This window comes from Chelon labrosus (assembly GCF_963514085.1).
Source record: "Chelon labrosus genome assembly, chromosome: 15".
Classification (NCBI taxonomy): domain Eukaryota; kingdom Metazoa; phylum Chordata; class Actinopteri; order Mugiliformes; family Mugilidae; genus Chelon; species Chelon labrosus.
Window position 1 is genome coordinate 5437668 of NC_140348.1, and position 14856 is coordinate 5452523.

Here is a 14856-nt window from a genome sequence, read left to right on the forward strand (position 1 = left end):
GCATATCATAACAAAATATTGGTGAAATGAACGAGTTTCGCGGCAGACAATGCTTTATTTAGAGGCTGCATTTCGGTGCCCCAATCACTCCCACTATATGGATACACGCAACGCTCCGCTGGATCTAAATATCTTCCGAAGGACTAAAAATGACACCAGAGTTATATGGGTGAGTAAACGATCGTATTTTATGCCAGAAATAAGGTCCAGGTTGTAAAAAACAGTAGTTCCCATTTAATGCTGCACAAATGCTTGAACCAATGAATAAATGAATGAGATAATTGCTACCTGGAGTCCTTGACAACCTTGTCAAAAAAAACAAAAAAAAAAAAACATCTATCCATCTTATACAAGGTTGGCTCACATTGGCAATTGGCTTAGCAGGAAATTTCAGTTCTTCTCGGGAGATCCTTCTGCGTTCCAGGGTCAGTCAAGATGTAATCACAACAAATGGCCCCAAAACATAAAATCAAATTAATGAATATACAGTATCTCATAACCGCCTTAATCCAAAAAAAATAGAAGGACTTTTGAAACTGATTGAGAAGGGTGGTGTAAACCTTTGATAATCATTTCAAAAGGAAAATATTAGCGCCTTTTAACCGTATAAACACTGGCTCCATTTTGGTCATTTTCTTCTACTTAATGAATACAATGTTGTCAATAAAGGTGGAATAAAAAGAACCATGTTTATCTGTTACATTTTCGGCATTCAAAGCTCAGTGCTTTGGGGCGTGTAAACACATATCTAATCAGATCATTTAAATCCATGTGAACAGTTGAGTTGATATCCCTGATCAGAATGAATTCATACCGGCTCTGTGTTGTCCATGCAAATGGAAAAAAAGAGAGAGAGATTTGTTAAGTTTTGCCTTCATTAGATATATTTTTGCATTCACATCTTGTTCTATTTAATCACCCCATAGCACTTCCATTTATATGAAATGTGCATATTGTAGCAGACTCTAGGGACATAATTCATCATAATTGGAGGTTCAGGCTACGTTTAAGGCTTTGAGGTTTTTATGTTGTACGCTGGCAGGGTGAGCAGCTGGCTGTTGGCGAGCAATTACGAAAAGTGAGAAATTGTCCGTCTCTGCTCTGGCAAACTCTACAATACATCCACAATGCAGATAACATTTTATTAGTAGTATCATTGTGTATATCCTTTGTCTGTGCGTCTCGCTGTGTTTCTTTCTGTTCTGCCGTGTATTAAAATTCAAGCCGCAGCCAAAATCAACAGCCCGGGAGTCTTATTTAACCATAATCATTACTTCTACTAATCCATCACTCTGTCTCTCCTCCTCTTGCCAACTCTTCCCTCTCGTTGCATTCCTGAACTCCAATTAAAAATCAAGTCATGATTTAGCCTCAAACAAGTGAGAAACCTTTGAGTCTTAAATTATCCTTCCATCCATTATTATCTCGACTAATGGGAAACAAACTCAGTGTTATCCCTCAGCATGATCTGTGGACATTAATTAACTTTCCCGTCTCCCCTCTCCTCCTCCTCCTCGTCCTCCTCCTCCTCATCCTCCTCTCTTAAATTAAATATCAGGTTGTGATCTTGTCGAGTTTAGTTTACTCACTTTCTATTTTTGCTTTCTCTCTTTAAATTCAGGTCAAATTCTGACCCAGACCCAAACACTTTCAGTCAGCTATGACTCTTCTCTCTTAAGAATTCACTGTCTTTCCTTTTTTATTATTTCAAAACTGTTTCCAGAGCACATATTAGATTTTGAAAAGTGCTTATCTTGACACAAAACTGCTGTCCATGTCAAAGGGGAAAAAAACACAACGACGCTGTGACACTGTGACGCTGCACAGAAATAAATGTCAGAACAAGGGCCAAATAGAGTTAAGCATAGCAAATTGATTTGAAATTTCAAATAGTTTCAGCATTAATACATACATGTCTGTAACATCTAGTTTTGAATATGTCAAATAGTATGTCAAGTATTTAGGCATAAGCGTGAATGACTCATCTAAAAACATCAAATTATGTTATCATGCATTTGTAAAAATATGATACAAATATTGCAGAAAAAAAACATGACATTTGTAAAAAAAAAAACTCATTATAAAAGAAATAAATTATAAAATAATTCATTATAAAGTCCACTTATTTGCTTTTCCCAAAGCTTCAGTCTCCAGCTCACAGCCTCCATCACCTGAGCACAATACGTTTACTTGCAAATACTGTAAACCACTCTGTACACAGTGCTTCAATTTGAAACCAAAAACACACAAAAATAAAATTTAAACGACAAATATTGACCATTTTTCCTTTAAACTGCAAAGTTCCTGTACACTTAGAAACCATACAAAGCGAGGGAAGTATAAAAGAGGGTGATTAAGCACTGAAAAGCAAGAATAGCAAAAACTAAAATATGACTCATTTCCTTCTCGGATCTATGTCCTTCACTCCCATTCATCTCCCGCTCTGTAATTTCTCATGAAACAGATGCAGTTGGAACTTGTTGTACAATCCGATAAGGCCGTCTTCCACTTCTTCTATTTCACAAGAGCAAAAACTGGATAGTTTTAACTTTAATCGCCTCTCTGTCTTCAAATGCTGTCTTCTACTCTGTCTTCTGGCGCTTTTTTTTTTTTTTTTTTAAATCAATATGCTGTAATATCTCCCGGGTGGTCGCTCCGTTATCCCTCCACATCATTATCAGACATTAACTGACTCATCCTATCTTCTTCCGCGTTCCGGGTCTTCTATCACAACTTTGATTAATTCATGCCTGCAGTGTATATGTGCTGAATCTTGGGAGAAATTTAAAACAATCCCACTGTTCAAATTTCTCCCTCGTCCTCTCTTTAGTCTTGTCACCCTCTTTGGAAGTGAGGAGAAGTTTTGGCTCGACGTGTCTGATCAATTGTGCTGGAAATATAATAAGAGATATAAAGACATTGAAGCATGAGTTGATGCTACAGATATCAGTCAGTTATGCTATGTAGCTTTGCTTGCAGTGTTGGCATTTTTTTTTTCTGGTTTACATTTCAATCATTTATGCCAACCTGTGTCAGTGCCTATATTTCATATTACTGGTCACAAATAGCTGATGGGCTGGTTTGGTCTTTTGTTTCCTGCTAAAACAGAAATAGATCAGAGAAAAATGACTTTCAGAACATCTCGATTTCTCAACTAAAGTAAAGTTCTTTTCATTGCACTTCTCACTGTTCAGAAACTCCGTCTGCTACATGGACACTAACATTCCATCAATGACCAGAAAATTGGCCCGGTCAGAATCTATGTGGGCAACAAAAATAAAAACTTGGGAACTTATTCAATTAGTCAATCAATTCAGTATTCAGAAAAAAAGGTTCAGAAAAAAGATACTACATACTGTACACCATTATGACCACCTTCCTAATATTGTGTAGGTATCCCTTGTGTCTCCAAAACAGTGGTGACTCATCAGAGAATGGACATGGGTCTTCTTAGGGTGTCCTGTGGTGTCTGGAAACAGAATGTTGTTAGTGGGGTCCTTTGGGTCCTATGGGTTGAGGGGAGGGGCCTCTGTGGATCATCCCACAGATACTTGATCAGTTTAGGATCTAGTGAAGGTCAACACCTTGTGCTGTTTTTTGAGTTGTTCCTAAACTGTTTTTGTGTGTGTGTCTGTGTCAGGCTGCATCCTGCTGGGGATGGCTGCTGCCATCAAGGAGTGTCATTGCTATGTGGTGGGGGTGCCGGGTCTGGTCTAGGTGGGTGCTACATGTCTAAGATCCACATGAATGAATGGCAGGTCCAAAAGTTTCCCAGCAGAACATTGTACTGTCATAGGACGGTCAGTGTTATTTACCCCACCTGTCAGTGGTTTAAATGTTATGGTTGATCAGTGTATATCTTATCAGATCATTTTATTTAGCATCCATGTAATCATTTGAGTTTTAATCTCTGTCAGAGGGCCATGTTGAAGAAAAATTGTCCTTGTAAACTTGTAAAATGTGCCAATAATTATTCCATCCCCAACATTTAAAAACAAACTCAGACTTCCTGTCATAGTCAGCTCAAACTGTCCTCCCGGTGTGTTTTTCTTTTAATAATAAACTGGATAAGTGGTTTGTGGCCAGCGATAATGTCCTCGATAATAATTTAAACTGTAATTTCTTTCAGATTATGTTGGAACAATGTTGCAATTAAAGGCCTCACACACTCACTTTTCATCAATACACATGTTTTCACTAAGTGTGTCTGATTGCTCCTCCTCAGAGTGGGTGTGTGCAGACTGGATGTCCTTGTTGCATGTTAGTTTTGTTGTACTTGAAGTGGGACAGGTTACACCTCATGTGCCACATATTAAATGATGTTAAGGGTTATAAAACCTCCCAAAATCGAGTGAGCACGAGACGCACTGTTACAGTGTAAAGTCCTTGCTCATATTCAGAATGAAATCATATAGATTCAGGTAAAGACGAGGAAGGACAAAATTGTAACATACATATAACAATTCAAAACACTGAGTGTGTGTGCCACTAATGCACTCATGCAAAGACACTATGGGACATCAGATGTGTGGACAATTCATTACACACAGATTTTATCCACCTTATACTCAAAAACTGAAAACAGACGTATGTGTGCAAAATGAGGAAATATTTAAGGATACCAGTATGGTTTAATTTTAAACAGCTGCTAATGTAGCATGTCTGTGAATGTTCCAGGTCATGGTTTATCCCAAAAAGCAGAAAACAAAGGCAACTGGACTTGTAAGGTTTCTCGAAGACATTTAACCACTCATCCAAACAGCCAAAACATCTGTGTTGTTACAGATCCTAGTTGGGTACGTTTCAGTGGATCACCACCCAAAGATGTTCCTCAGAAAAACTAAAACCTTACCACTAACAACGTTCTGTTACCAGACACCACAGGACACCCTCAGAAGGCCCATGTCCATTCTCTGATGAGACACAACTGTTCTGGAGGCTCAAGGGAGACCTACACAATGCTAGACAGGTGGTCATAATGTTATGTCTGGTCAGTGTAAATGCACCAAGTGATGGCTAAAAAAACATAATTTGGCTCCACTGGGAATAAAACCTTTAACCTTGACAGCGCAAAAGCCTTTTAGGCCCAGTGAGCCATGCAGGTGTTCAGCATTAAAGCTGCAACAGAGAAGAAGTCTGCGTGAAAAGACACCTTTCTTATCAAACTAAATGACGGCTGTGACACAGAGGAGTGGCCCATTTTCCTTTATTGAGATCCCGCAGATTTTCTCCTCCCGCAGAATGAAATTTCTCATCGTCGATTTCTGTTCACTGATGTGTAATTTTCACTGGAGGCACATTCCATCTCTTGCAATTTTGTAACACTATTTTTCTTCAACAAAAGCCCTAACCACAAATCATCTCAGCGTTTCTGATCTCTGGACTGCACAAATACCCAGAAAAAGCCACGGACACAGCATTTCAAACCTAAAATATAAATAACTACACTTACAGTAACACAAAACATCTCAGTTTGGGGTGATTCTTCCATAACAACCAACAAAGAGTGCAAAAGTTTCAAATAGCACGAAAAGTGTCTCAAAAGCATGACCAGGTCATGTTCCCCTACATTTACACAACTGTGTCTAATTACAGGTTTTTCAATCAATATACTTTTGAGGATTTGAGTTGTAGTGTCCCCTTGGCCCCTGAGGACTGAAATGGAGAGCTGCACTCAGCCAAGAAACATGCCTTCACTGGAGCAAGTTATGAGATTTTGGCCAGAATCGATTAGTATGATGGAAAAGGTGGATAAAACTGGGTCCAGGTTGAATAAGCGCTGAAGTTAGCTCTTCAGAGATAAGTACAAATCTGTCTCCTAAGAGGCGCTGAGTGACCTCTACGTATGGAGAAGTCTGCGCTCAAAGATAGAGGCTGAACTTTTGTTTTTTATTGAACATCCTGGTCATACTGGTGAATTTTACAGCGGCGGCCCTACTGTTTCAGCTTTTTATCCATTATTTATAATTCTGACTTCTAATCACCAGGTCATGTCAGGATTATTTGTAGCTCCGACCTGATTAATGTCGTTGTCTTGCAGATGGATTGCCAGGTCACGGGGAAGAACACAGCGATTCCCTGTTAATCACAACTGTAACACAGGATGATTGTCAGATGTTTCAGGTTAAATCCCCTCAGATATAGCTGCAGAGTTGCAGAGCCAGATGAGGTTACTGACATTACAGCAAATCATTGCCCAACATGTAATAATATCTTCCCACAATCTAATCATCACACGTGGATCATCTTTAACCTGCTGGATTATAGAACAAGTTCTCAATAATATGTTTAAAAAAAATATCCATCTGTACCTAAATCCTGCGCACTCTGTCTGCGAGGCTGTTACTAAAACTCCTCCAACTTTTGCCCTTTGTTATTTTTCATTGCAACGCGGATGAAACGAGGGATTACAATCGAATTTTTCGTGGGTCAGATGGATCGCGCCCGATGGCCACCCAGCCAATCCAGTAGCTGTCAGCGAGCTTTTAATTTTGAAAGCACCAGGTGGCTTATTATGCAAAATCTGCTATGACAAATGAAACGAGGTCAAAATTAATTTACGACTAATACCTTGACAAACTGTAACCACATTAGATGCTTACATCTTGTATTGGTCTGTCTCTGGATGAAAAATAAGAGGTCATGGCCTTGAACAGGTTTACAGGCTAAAATATAGTATTTGATCACAGTTTCCTTTATATTAGATATATTTGTACAATATATTTTTACAATGGAAAAAAATATATATATATTTCATGGACAAATTCTTTTCACATCAGGCACGATATGAAAGTCAAGGTAGATCCGTGGGCATGGTTGTTAGTGATGACATAAATCTGATGAATATTTATCTTCAAGCAACAGCACGTTTGGAATCACTGCTTTTCTGCTTTTTGCAGACACTACATAGGTGGTGACTTGCAGCATGAGACAAAATGTGTTTGCTTTATTTATATTTCACAGAAATCCTTCGCTAACCTTGACTAAAGTACCATTACAACCCAGAGGAGTCTTTGAACCAAGCTCTCCCATGTCACAGTGCAGTGTTTCATATGCTTGCCATTGACCCTAAAATCATGTACACACCAAACCAAAATCAAAGAACTACCAGCAATCAAGGCAGTGATGTTGTCTCGTCACCTATGTCTGGACCATAGACAGCTCCTCAAATGCGATCACAAGCTAAATCATGTAGAGCTCCCCCTGGTGACTGGCTGCAGTATAGGTCATAAGCTCCACCCGGACTTAGACCATACTAAGACACTAAAGTACACATCAAATACATTTTCAGGTAGTTAATATAATGTTGTTGCACATTCAAGTGTCTGAGAAGTCTCATTTTAGTTGTTTAGTTGTTTGACGCTATAAAAACAGGATGTGACATCATGATCACTGACAGTTGCCATTGACAACCGTTCCATGAAGCGGCCAGTAGGACACTACACAACAGATAGAAATCAGAATAATCTGTATTAGTCTGAAGTGTAGAGATGAATAATGACTAAGTAAAAAGAAAATGTGAATACGTAGGACAAGATTGGTGGTGTGGTCGAGACACAGAATTAAAATGAAAGTACTGAGTTTGAACAATTCTTGAAACAAATCAGGAAAGGGCAGGCAAAAAAAAACGATCATATCTGGAAAACTACACAAAGAAAGAGACGTTAGAAATGTATGAAAATGCACACATTGTACAGGTCGGACTGTATAATGCTCACAGTGAGGGAGTTCAGTGGTGTTCTTGTTGTGGGCGCATTCTGGTATGATTTAGTTCTATTTGTCTCACTAGAGAGGGATAGGTGGACTTTTCTAGTTGATCACCTTCATCCTAGTATATAAGTATATAGTAGTATCCTTGTATAAGAGTGTAAACATTGGTATATTGTTAACCTTAACAATTGGACAAAACATAGAGAAGTGGCCCTTACTATATTATAGTCGGATAAAGAATAAAAATAATTAATAATTAGAATAAGGTATGTAGAATAGAAATGTGGAATGACATGAGGCCTACACAAGAATAAATAAAGGAAAGGGTATAGTTTTAATCCCCCATCCATACAGAAACTGTTCAGATGTTGTTTCTTGTCACTGTTCACTATATAAAGATCCCTAAGATGCACAAGTTCCATTAGTACAGGGACAACAGACCTACACAATCACAGTGGAACGTAGTGAACGTCAGGACAAATAAAGACATCAGGTTACTCAACAACAGATTACTTTAAAATATATGATCAAAATGGCCAGAGAGTTAGAGAGGAGTGAGGAGGTCCATTGCAATTCTCACAATGTGTCCAAATCACACACTGTACAATTCTATAAGTATGTGGTCACTGAGAAGAGAAAATCAATGTAGGGACCAAATAATTCCCAAACACACTCAGAAAACTACAACTTACAAATCTATCTGTGACTGAAATTCAATCATCTGAGGAAATGGAGCTTAACAGCTTAATGGGAAGAAACAAAGGTGGTAATTATGGAGGGAAATTATTTGATATGCCTCTCTAACAATCATATGAGGCATATGAGAGTGGGAATCCAAAATAATTGAATTACTGAACTCAAAATTCTTTTAATGAATTAAAAAGCTCTGAGCGGAACAGGCAAAGAATAAGAACTTGGTTAATGTGGCAAAATAAAAAACTGGACAAAACTTCTGTAAAATGTATATAGCATCGATCATAATTGTTATCATCAAAGTCTTTTGCACGATTAAAGCAGAAGAGTTTCTAGTGGGGTGGAGGAGATCTGATGGTGTGTGAGCAGCTGTGTGTGAAGGAGAGAGCTCAGCAGCAGAAGGCTGCGGCCTTCATCTTAACTTATTGTGGTCATAGAGTTGAGGGACACGCTGGATACAGAGAAGCTGACTCAGAGTGTTTGCAAACTCAGTCCAAGGTTTTGAGCCTGAATCCATGTTTGCTGCTATTTTTCTCTTTCTCTGCATAGTTTTATGGCTAATAGGTGCACATTTGCTAATGTGTCTTAGATAGCTACAGTGGAGACAGGTAATATGTGGAAATAGAACAGAGGACTGAGATGAAGCATGAATTTGAATCCTTGAAGCATACAGTATGCTTACACAGTAAGCTTATGCAGTAAACAGGCAATGGGTCACCTTAAGTTATTTGACACTTTTTGTTGTGTCAGGGGATAAAATCTGATGACTCATATGATGTTAGTAGTTGGGGCTGCCATTTTAAAAATGATAAAATTCCTGGCATGTGGGTAAGACTGAAGTGAGCTTTCAAAGGTAGCCCACTTGTCATTTGTGCTTGAGGCTAGCAGCTTGAGGTTACATTAATCGCATGTCAAAAACTATTGTTGGTAGAGGTGCATTGTGGACAATGCAGTCATTTGGTTTTGAAAAGAAACAAAAATGCATGTGGTTGAAAAATGAAAATCATGTTTCTGCCAAAGTATGTGAAGCTCCCCCTGGTGACTGGCTGCAGTATAGGTCATAAGCTCCACCCCCGTCATGTTAATAGATGGGACTTGGGCCGAACTAAAACAGAATAAGTACACGTCAAATAAAATTTCAGGTAGTTAATCTAATGTTTTTGCACGTTCAAGTGTGCATTCTTCTGAAAAGTTTCATTTTAGTTAGAAAAATTTAAAATAAGTGCAGTGTATAATCCAACATTTCTTTGTAACTGCCAAAGGTAGAGCAGAGTGCAGTATTAACCAAATGCAAACAGCAATGAGTCTAGAGGAAGTATGGGTGGCTCACTGATAACACGATTCTGTCTGACTGCCAGACAGCACTGCTCAGAGTCTGGCTCCAAACTTGCACAATGCTGCCGCCCGCATCCCCGCAGAGGGACATTTTTCCTAGAGTCTATGGTCTGGACCAAAAACTTGCACTGGAACACATCACAAATACTGTAGCCAACAGCCACCTAGCGTCTGCGTGACACGTGAAGGAAATACCTCTTCATACCAGTAGGTGGCAGTTGTCTGTTTACCTCGTAATTCAGACGAGGAAATCCAGTGAGCAAGGACTAGCTAGGAACAAATACAAACTCTTGCACAGAGCTAATCTCTCCTGAATCACGGTCATGATCAGTTTGCTTTCTCTTGTCACATCTCTTTCTCCTCTTGATCACATGTTTGTTGCTTTTAAAGTTGTTGCCATTGAAAATGATCCTGACACCAATTACACTGATACCTTTTCGACAATACAAATTAGTTGTATGAAGCATGGTTGTCTGTCTCTCTGTGTTAGCCCTGTGACAGACTGGAGACCTATCCAGGGTGTACCCCACCTCGCCCAATGACAGCTGAGATAGGCTCCAGCCCCCCCCCCCCGCGACCCTCCAGGGGACAAGTGGTTGCAGAAGATGAATGAATGAATGAATGAATGAATGAATGAATGAATGAATGAAGCATGCTTGCAGTGCTAAATCAGGTATTTATAGTAGAGGACATATGTTTATTCTTGACCGTGCTTATTAATGTTACAGATTCATGGAGATTGTTCAGTTGCAACTTTGATAGAAACTCTCATGATCACAGGTGGGTCATATTCTCTATATTAAAATAATTCATAATGACAGGAGAAATTAATTTGATTATTGAGCGTGCTGCAGGACTTTTACATGAGACTCTAGGGAATTGCAGGCTTTTGCTTTTCTTTTATTGAAAAACTTACAATAATAACCAATGGCCAAAATCTTAAATTAAATTTATTGATTCCTGTTTTTGAACATCTTAAACGTATTGCCATTAAACAACCCCCCAAACAACACACACTCACAGGCTGGCCAAGAGCAACAGACTGTGAAATGTGAAGCATGAATGAGAGCAGAGGGAATGAAAAGCAGAAAAGAAAGTAGGATCCAACGGACAGGAGGAAAGTTAATGAAAAACGAAAAAGGCAGGGGAGAGCAGTAAGAGAAAGGCATGATTTGTGCTGATTCAGTGAGATGCAACATGGAGATGAAAAGAGGGAGAAATAGAGGAGTAATAGAATTACAGGATGAGAATTCAAACTGAATAGAGGTAATGGAAAAAAAGAGTAGAAGACAGCAAAGGTCAACAGAGGATTCCAAACAGTGGAGATAAGACAGAAAGAGAAGCCGAAATGAAATAAGCAAAAAGAAAGGGATTTAGTTTGACAGGGATGGAAAAGGGAGAAGGTAAGATAATGCAGGTAGGTAGAGTATTTAGCAGAGGTCCAGTCTGTCTCTGCGACTCTGACTGAGCAGCTGCTGTCTACTGAAACTTGCCTCCATCTCTCACTGTACAGCCAACCTCGCTAACAATCCTCCTTCAGAAATACTCTTTGGCTTTTCCACTGCATCCTTTCCAAACCCCAAAAATATATCAAGAATATATTCTACTTTGAGCCTCAGTGTACAGAAAGTATACGTAGAGTGTTGTATTGGTTAAAATGCATATGTAGAGTTTGGTTTTGTGACATCACAGTTCATTGTAGAGTTTTAGAAGCCAGCTAATGTACATGAAACCTCCCATCTACATGACAATAAAGTCCACGTGGAGAGGAGGTGGATGGACGGGTCAACAAAACGCAGGTCACTGAAACCATGCAGACTATTTTAATGCAAACTATATTTTTCCCCAGTGAAATATTGTCAAAGCCTTGCATCAGATAAAGGCTACAAGCACTTGGATGCGCTTGCAATTGACCACTGCATTGATTTCCGACTGATTGGAAACTTACTGGAGCATCATCATGTTTGAGATCTTCTCCAGACATGTTGGCTTTGACTAAAACTTTGTGATTGGTATAGTTTCTTCTAGTAAAAAATCAAATTACTAAAGCACATTTGCTCCAACTAACATATTAAAAACTGATACGAATAACTAACATTAGCAATTTAAAACGTTTCCATATCAGACTTGTGGAACGTGGAATGTCTGGCTTCCACTCTGGTCCTTTGTCAAAACTGTCTCTCCTGTACATGTCTCAAACTCACATACATACCTGAGTTTGGAAGGTCAAACAGTTTATAAGAAAAACTTCCCTTCTTCCTTGATCACTGATCTGTACAAAAGCTACCAAAAATAAGTAGATATTGTGATCTCTTCTACTTTGTTTTCTTTTGTAAAACTTGTAAACCCCTCTACATTCTCTCATTGTTCAGCTCTCCAATAACCAAACACAGCATGTTTTTCTTTGTCAAATGGAATTTAATTAGTTCAGGAGAAAGAAAGAAACAGCAATAGATCAGATAGGTAAGTCAGTATCGAACAGCAGGCCAGTGCATCAGTGTCAGACACTGTGGGTAGGCAGCAGTTTACCTTTGCAGCTAGGATACATTTCTCCTCTGCTGGGTTGTGCACCTAGTGAGCTATGGACAAACTCAAATGTCAAAATCTTTGCCATTGACGGGAAAATGGTTTAGTTTGTGACGAACGGTTCAATGTTGTGCCACACGTTTGCAGCGGTGTTTTGCAGCACATTAGCCTTAACAAGAAACAATGATAGTGAGGAGTAGTAGTGTAAAACCCGGATCTTTTGAGGGATTCGGATCAGTCTGAGTCACTCACTTGTATGAGCCGGGTTTTGTGAGTCACTTGAGTCACTTGACCCAAAATGGCTCGATTGCGAAAGAAGGTGTTTCCAGTACATTCACTCGAGACATAATAAAGCATAGTAAACACCTAATAAAGGATTATTGTTACCAGTTATTTCCATTTATCAGTTGTGATACATATCAAGTATATCATCATATCAGGGTCATATCAGACTACGAAAGAATATTTTATTTTCTTATGGTCTAAAATGTACGTGGAGTGGATGCAGAGTAGGATATTAATTAACTCACAACGTTAAGTTTCATTTCTCTGCCGACCGAGTGAATGGCTGTTGACTCCCTGCTCTCGGGCAGGGACTCATGAGTGGCAGATCGGACTCATGAGCGGCGGATCTGCAGCGGATTCATGAGTGGCGGATCGGACTCATGAGTGGCGGATCTGCTACATATTCGCTACTCATGAATCCCTGCTGGCTGAGTGCAGGTGGCGCTGCTAGTGGTCAAGTCGGGTAGTACATTTTGTGATCTCACTCGGCAGAGAAGCAAAATGTACGTATGTAAGATGTTTGAATGGTGCCGTTTATTGATTATATATCAATCAAATGTGGTAGGACTCAACTGAGTCGGTTCAATAGACGTCTAGATTCATGATTCTTGAGTCTTCTTTGGTGGCTGGTTCAATGAGCCGGATCCCGAATCTTTTTTCCACCGCTAGTGAGGAGGGCTGAGGATCAACTTTAATCTGTGGGTGCTTTAATCCACATTTGAAGAATGAGGACTGAACTTCTGCTTTTCGGGCGTGTCAAATGAAGTTATTATACAGTAGTTAATATTTGATAGGAGATTAATGTGCAGTATTAACACGCAAGGAAGCTCAACTTTCCACAACATTTTTGCAGCGCAATGGTCATGGGTCGCTCAGTCCAGTTGTGAACTGATTCCTGCCCTGCCCAAGATCTGCTGGAGTAATCGTATTTTTTTGGGCAGGTTTGTGCAGTGATGAACAGAAGAGTAACAGCGACATAGTCATCCACATTATCTGACCACCACCATGGAGATGAATTTGTTCATCAAAATGGCATTGATTGGTTGTAGGACTATCCAGTTTCATGTGGAGCAATTTTTTTGTCTGTATTGGTTGAAACACGCTGGCTCATATCATACCGAACTGACTACAGCAAGCTAGTGCAGCATAATTAAAGATGCACTTACTATCCTATAAGTCAGGGATTCCCAAAGTGTGGAACTCCCTCCAGGGGGTGCACAAGATGAAAAATGTAATGGCGGAGAAAAAGTTGTCTTCAAATTCTTGTAAGCAGATCTCACATTTACATACTTCTGATCTTAATTTTACAAGCGTGTTAGCTGCTACAGATGCACGTGCACTTTGGAACCTAAAATATTTCTAATTGAATCATCTACAATAATCACATTTAACATGATTTTTCTGGCGCACATGCAAAGCAAAGATCTACTGAGGATTCACGAGGAAGTGACTGAACACGTGAGGAGTGTAGTTGTGAGCGCTTGACAGCTCAGCGTCTGCCTTTCAGAAACACATATTGCATGTTATGTCAATATTCCAGAGCGAGGATGATCGTAGTGCAGCCTGAAAGACGTATTAAAAGGCTCCGTAATTCAAATGAAGATACTTGGACTGAAATCCAAAGTGCATCAGGTTGTTGTTGATGCGCACCGTTGATCGGCTAATCATCGCCGCGCCGCGCGGATCCGCCTGAAATACCCCACGCTCTGCTTCCCCTCAACTCAGCTGTTCACCTCCGAAACCAGCAGACTGACAGTGGTACCTCAATCTCATGGTTGAGAGGGTGGGAAATGTTTCATATGCCTCCACCCCTCATCTCTCCTATATCGCTCTGATTTTCATTAACGTGCTTTTCCATTTCAACCTCTCCCTACAGTACATCCATCAGTAACAGGGCATGACTCCTCATGCTTCTTCTTTTCACATCCCTAACTGCTTATTTGTCTACCTTTCTCTTTTTTTCCTCCCAAATCGTTTGCTATATTAGTATTCTAGCATGGCCCTCTCTCTGTCTCTATTGCTTACCTGTTCATTTCTTACTCTTTTCTAATCATTTAATCCTTCCTTGTAAGTCACATTATATTGTAACCTTGTTTTTGCTGTTTTCTTTCGTCTAGTTTCAGTTTGCAGCTCGAGGCCTTCTCTTCCTCTCATTTACCTTTGTATTTTTCTCCTTACTCAAGAGCTTTATCTATATTTCTGTCATTATTTTTCCCTTTTCTCTCTCTCATCTTCTGTGTGACTCTCCAAGGACTGCCAAGAAAACGTGCCACAATTCAGGCACCACCTTGAGAAGGATCCTCTGTA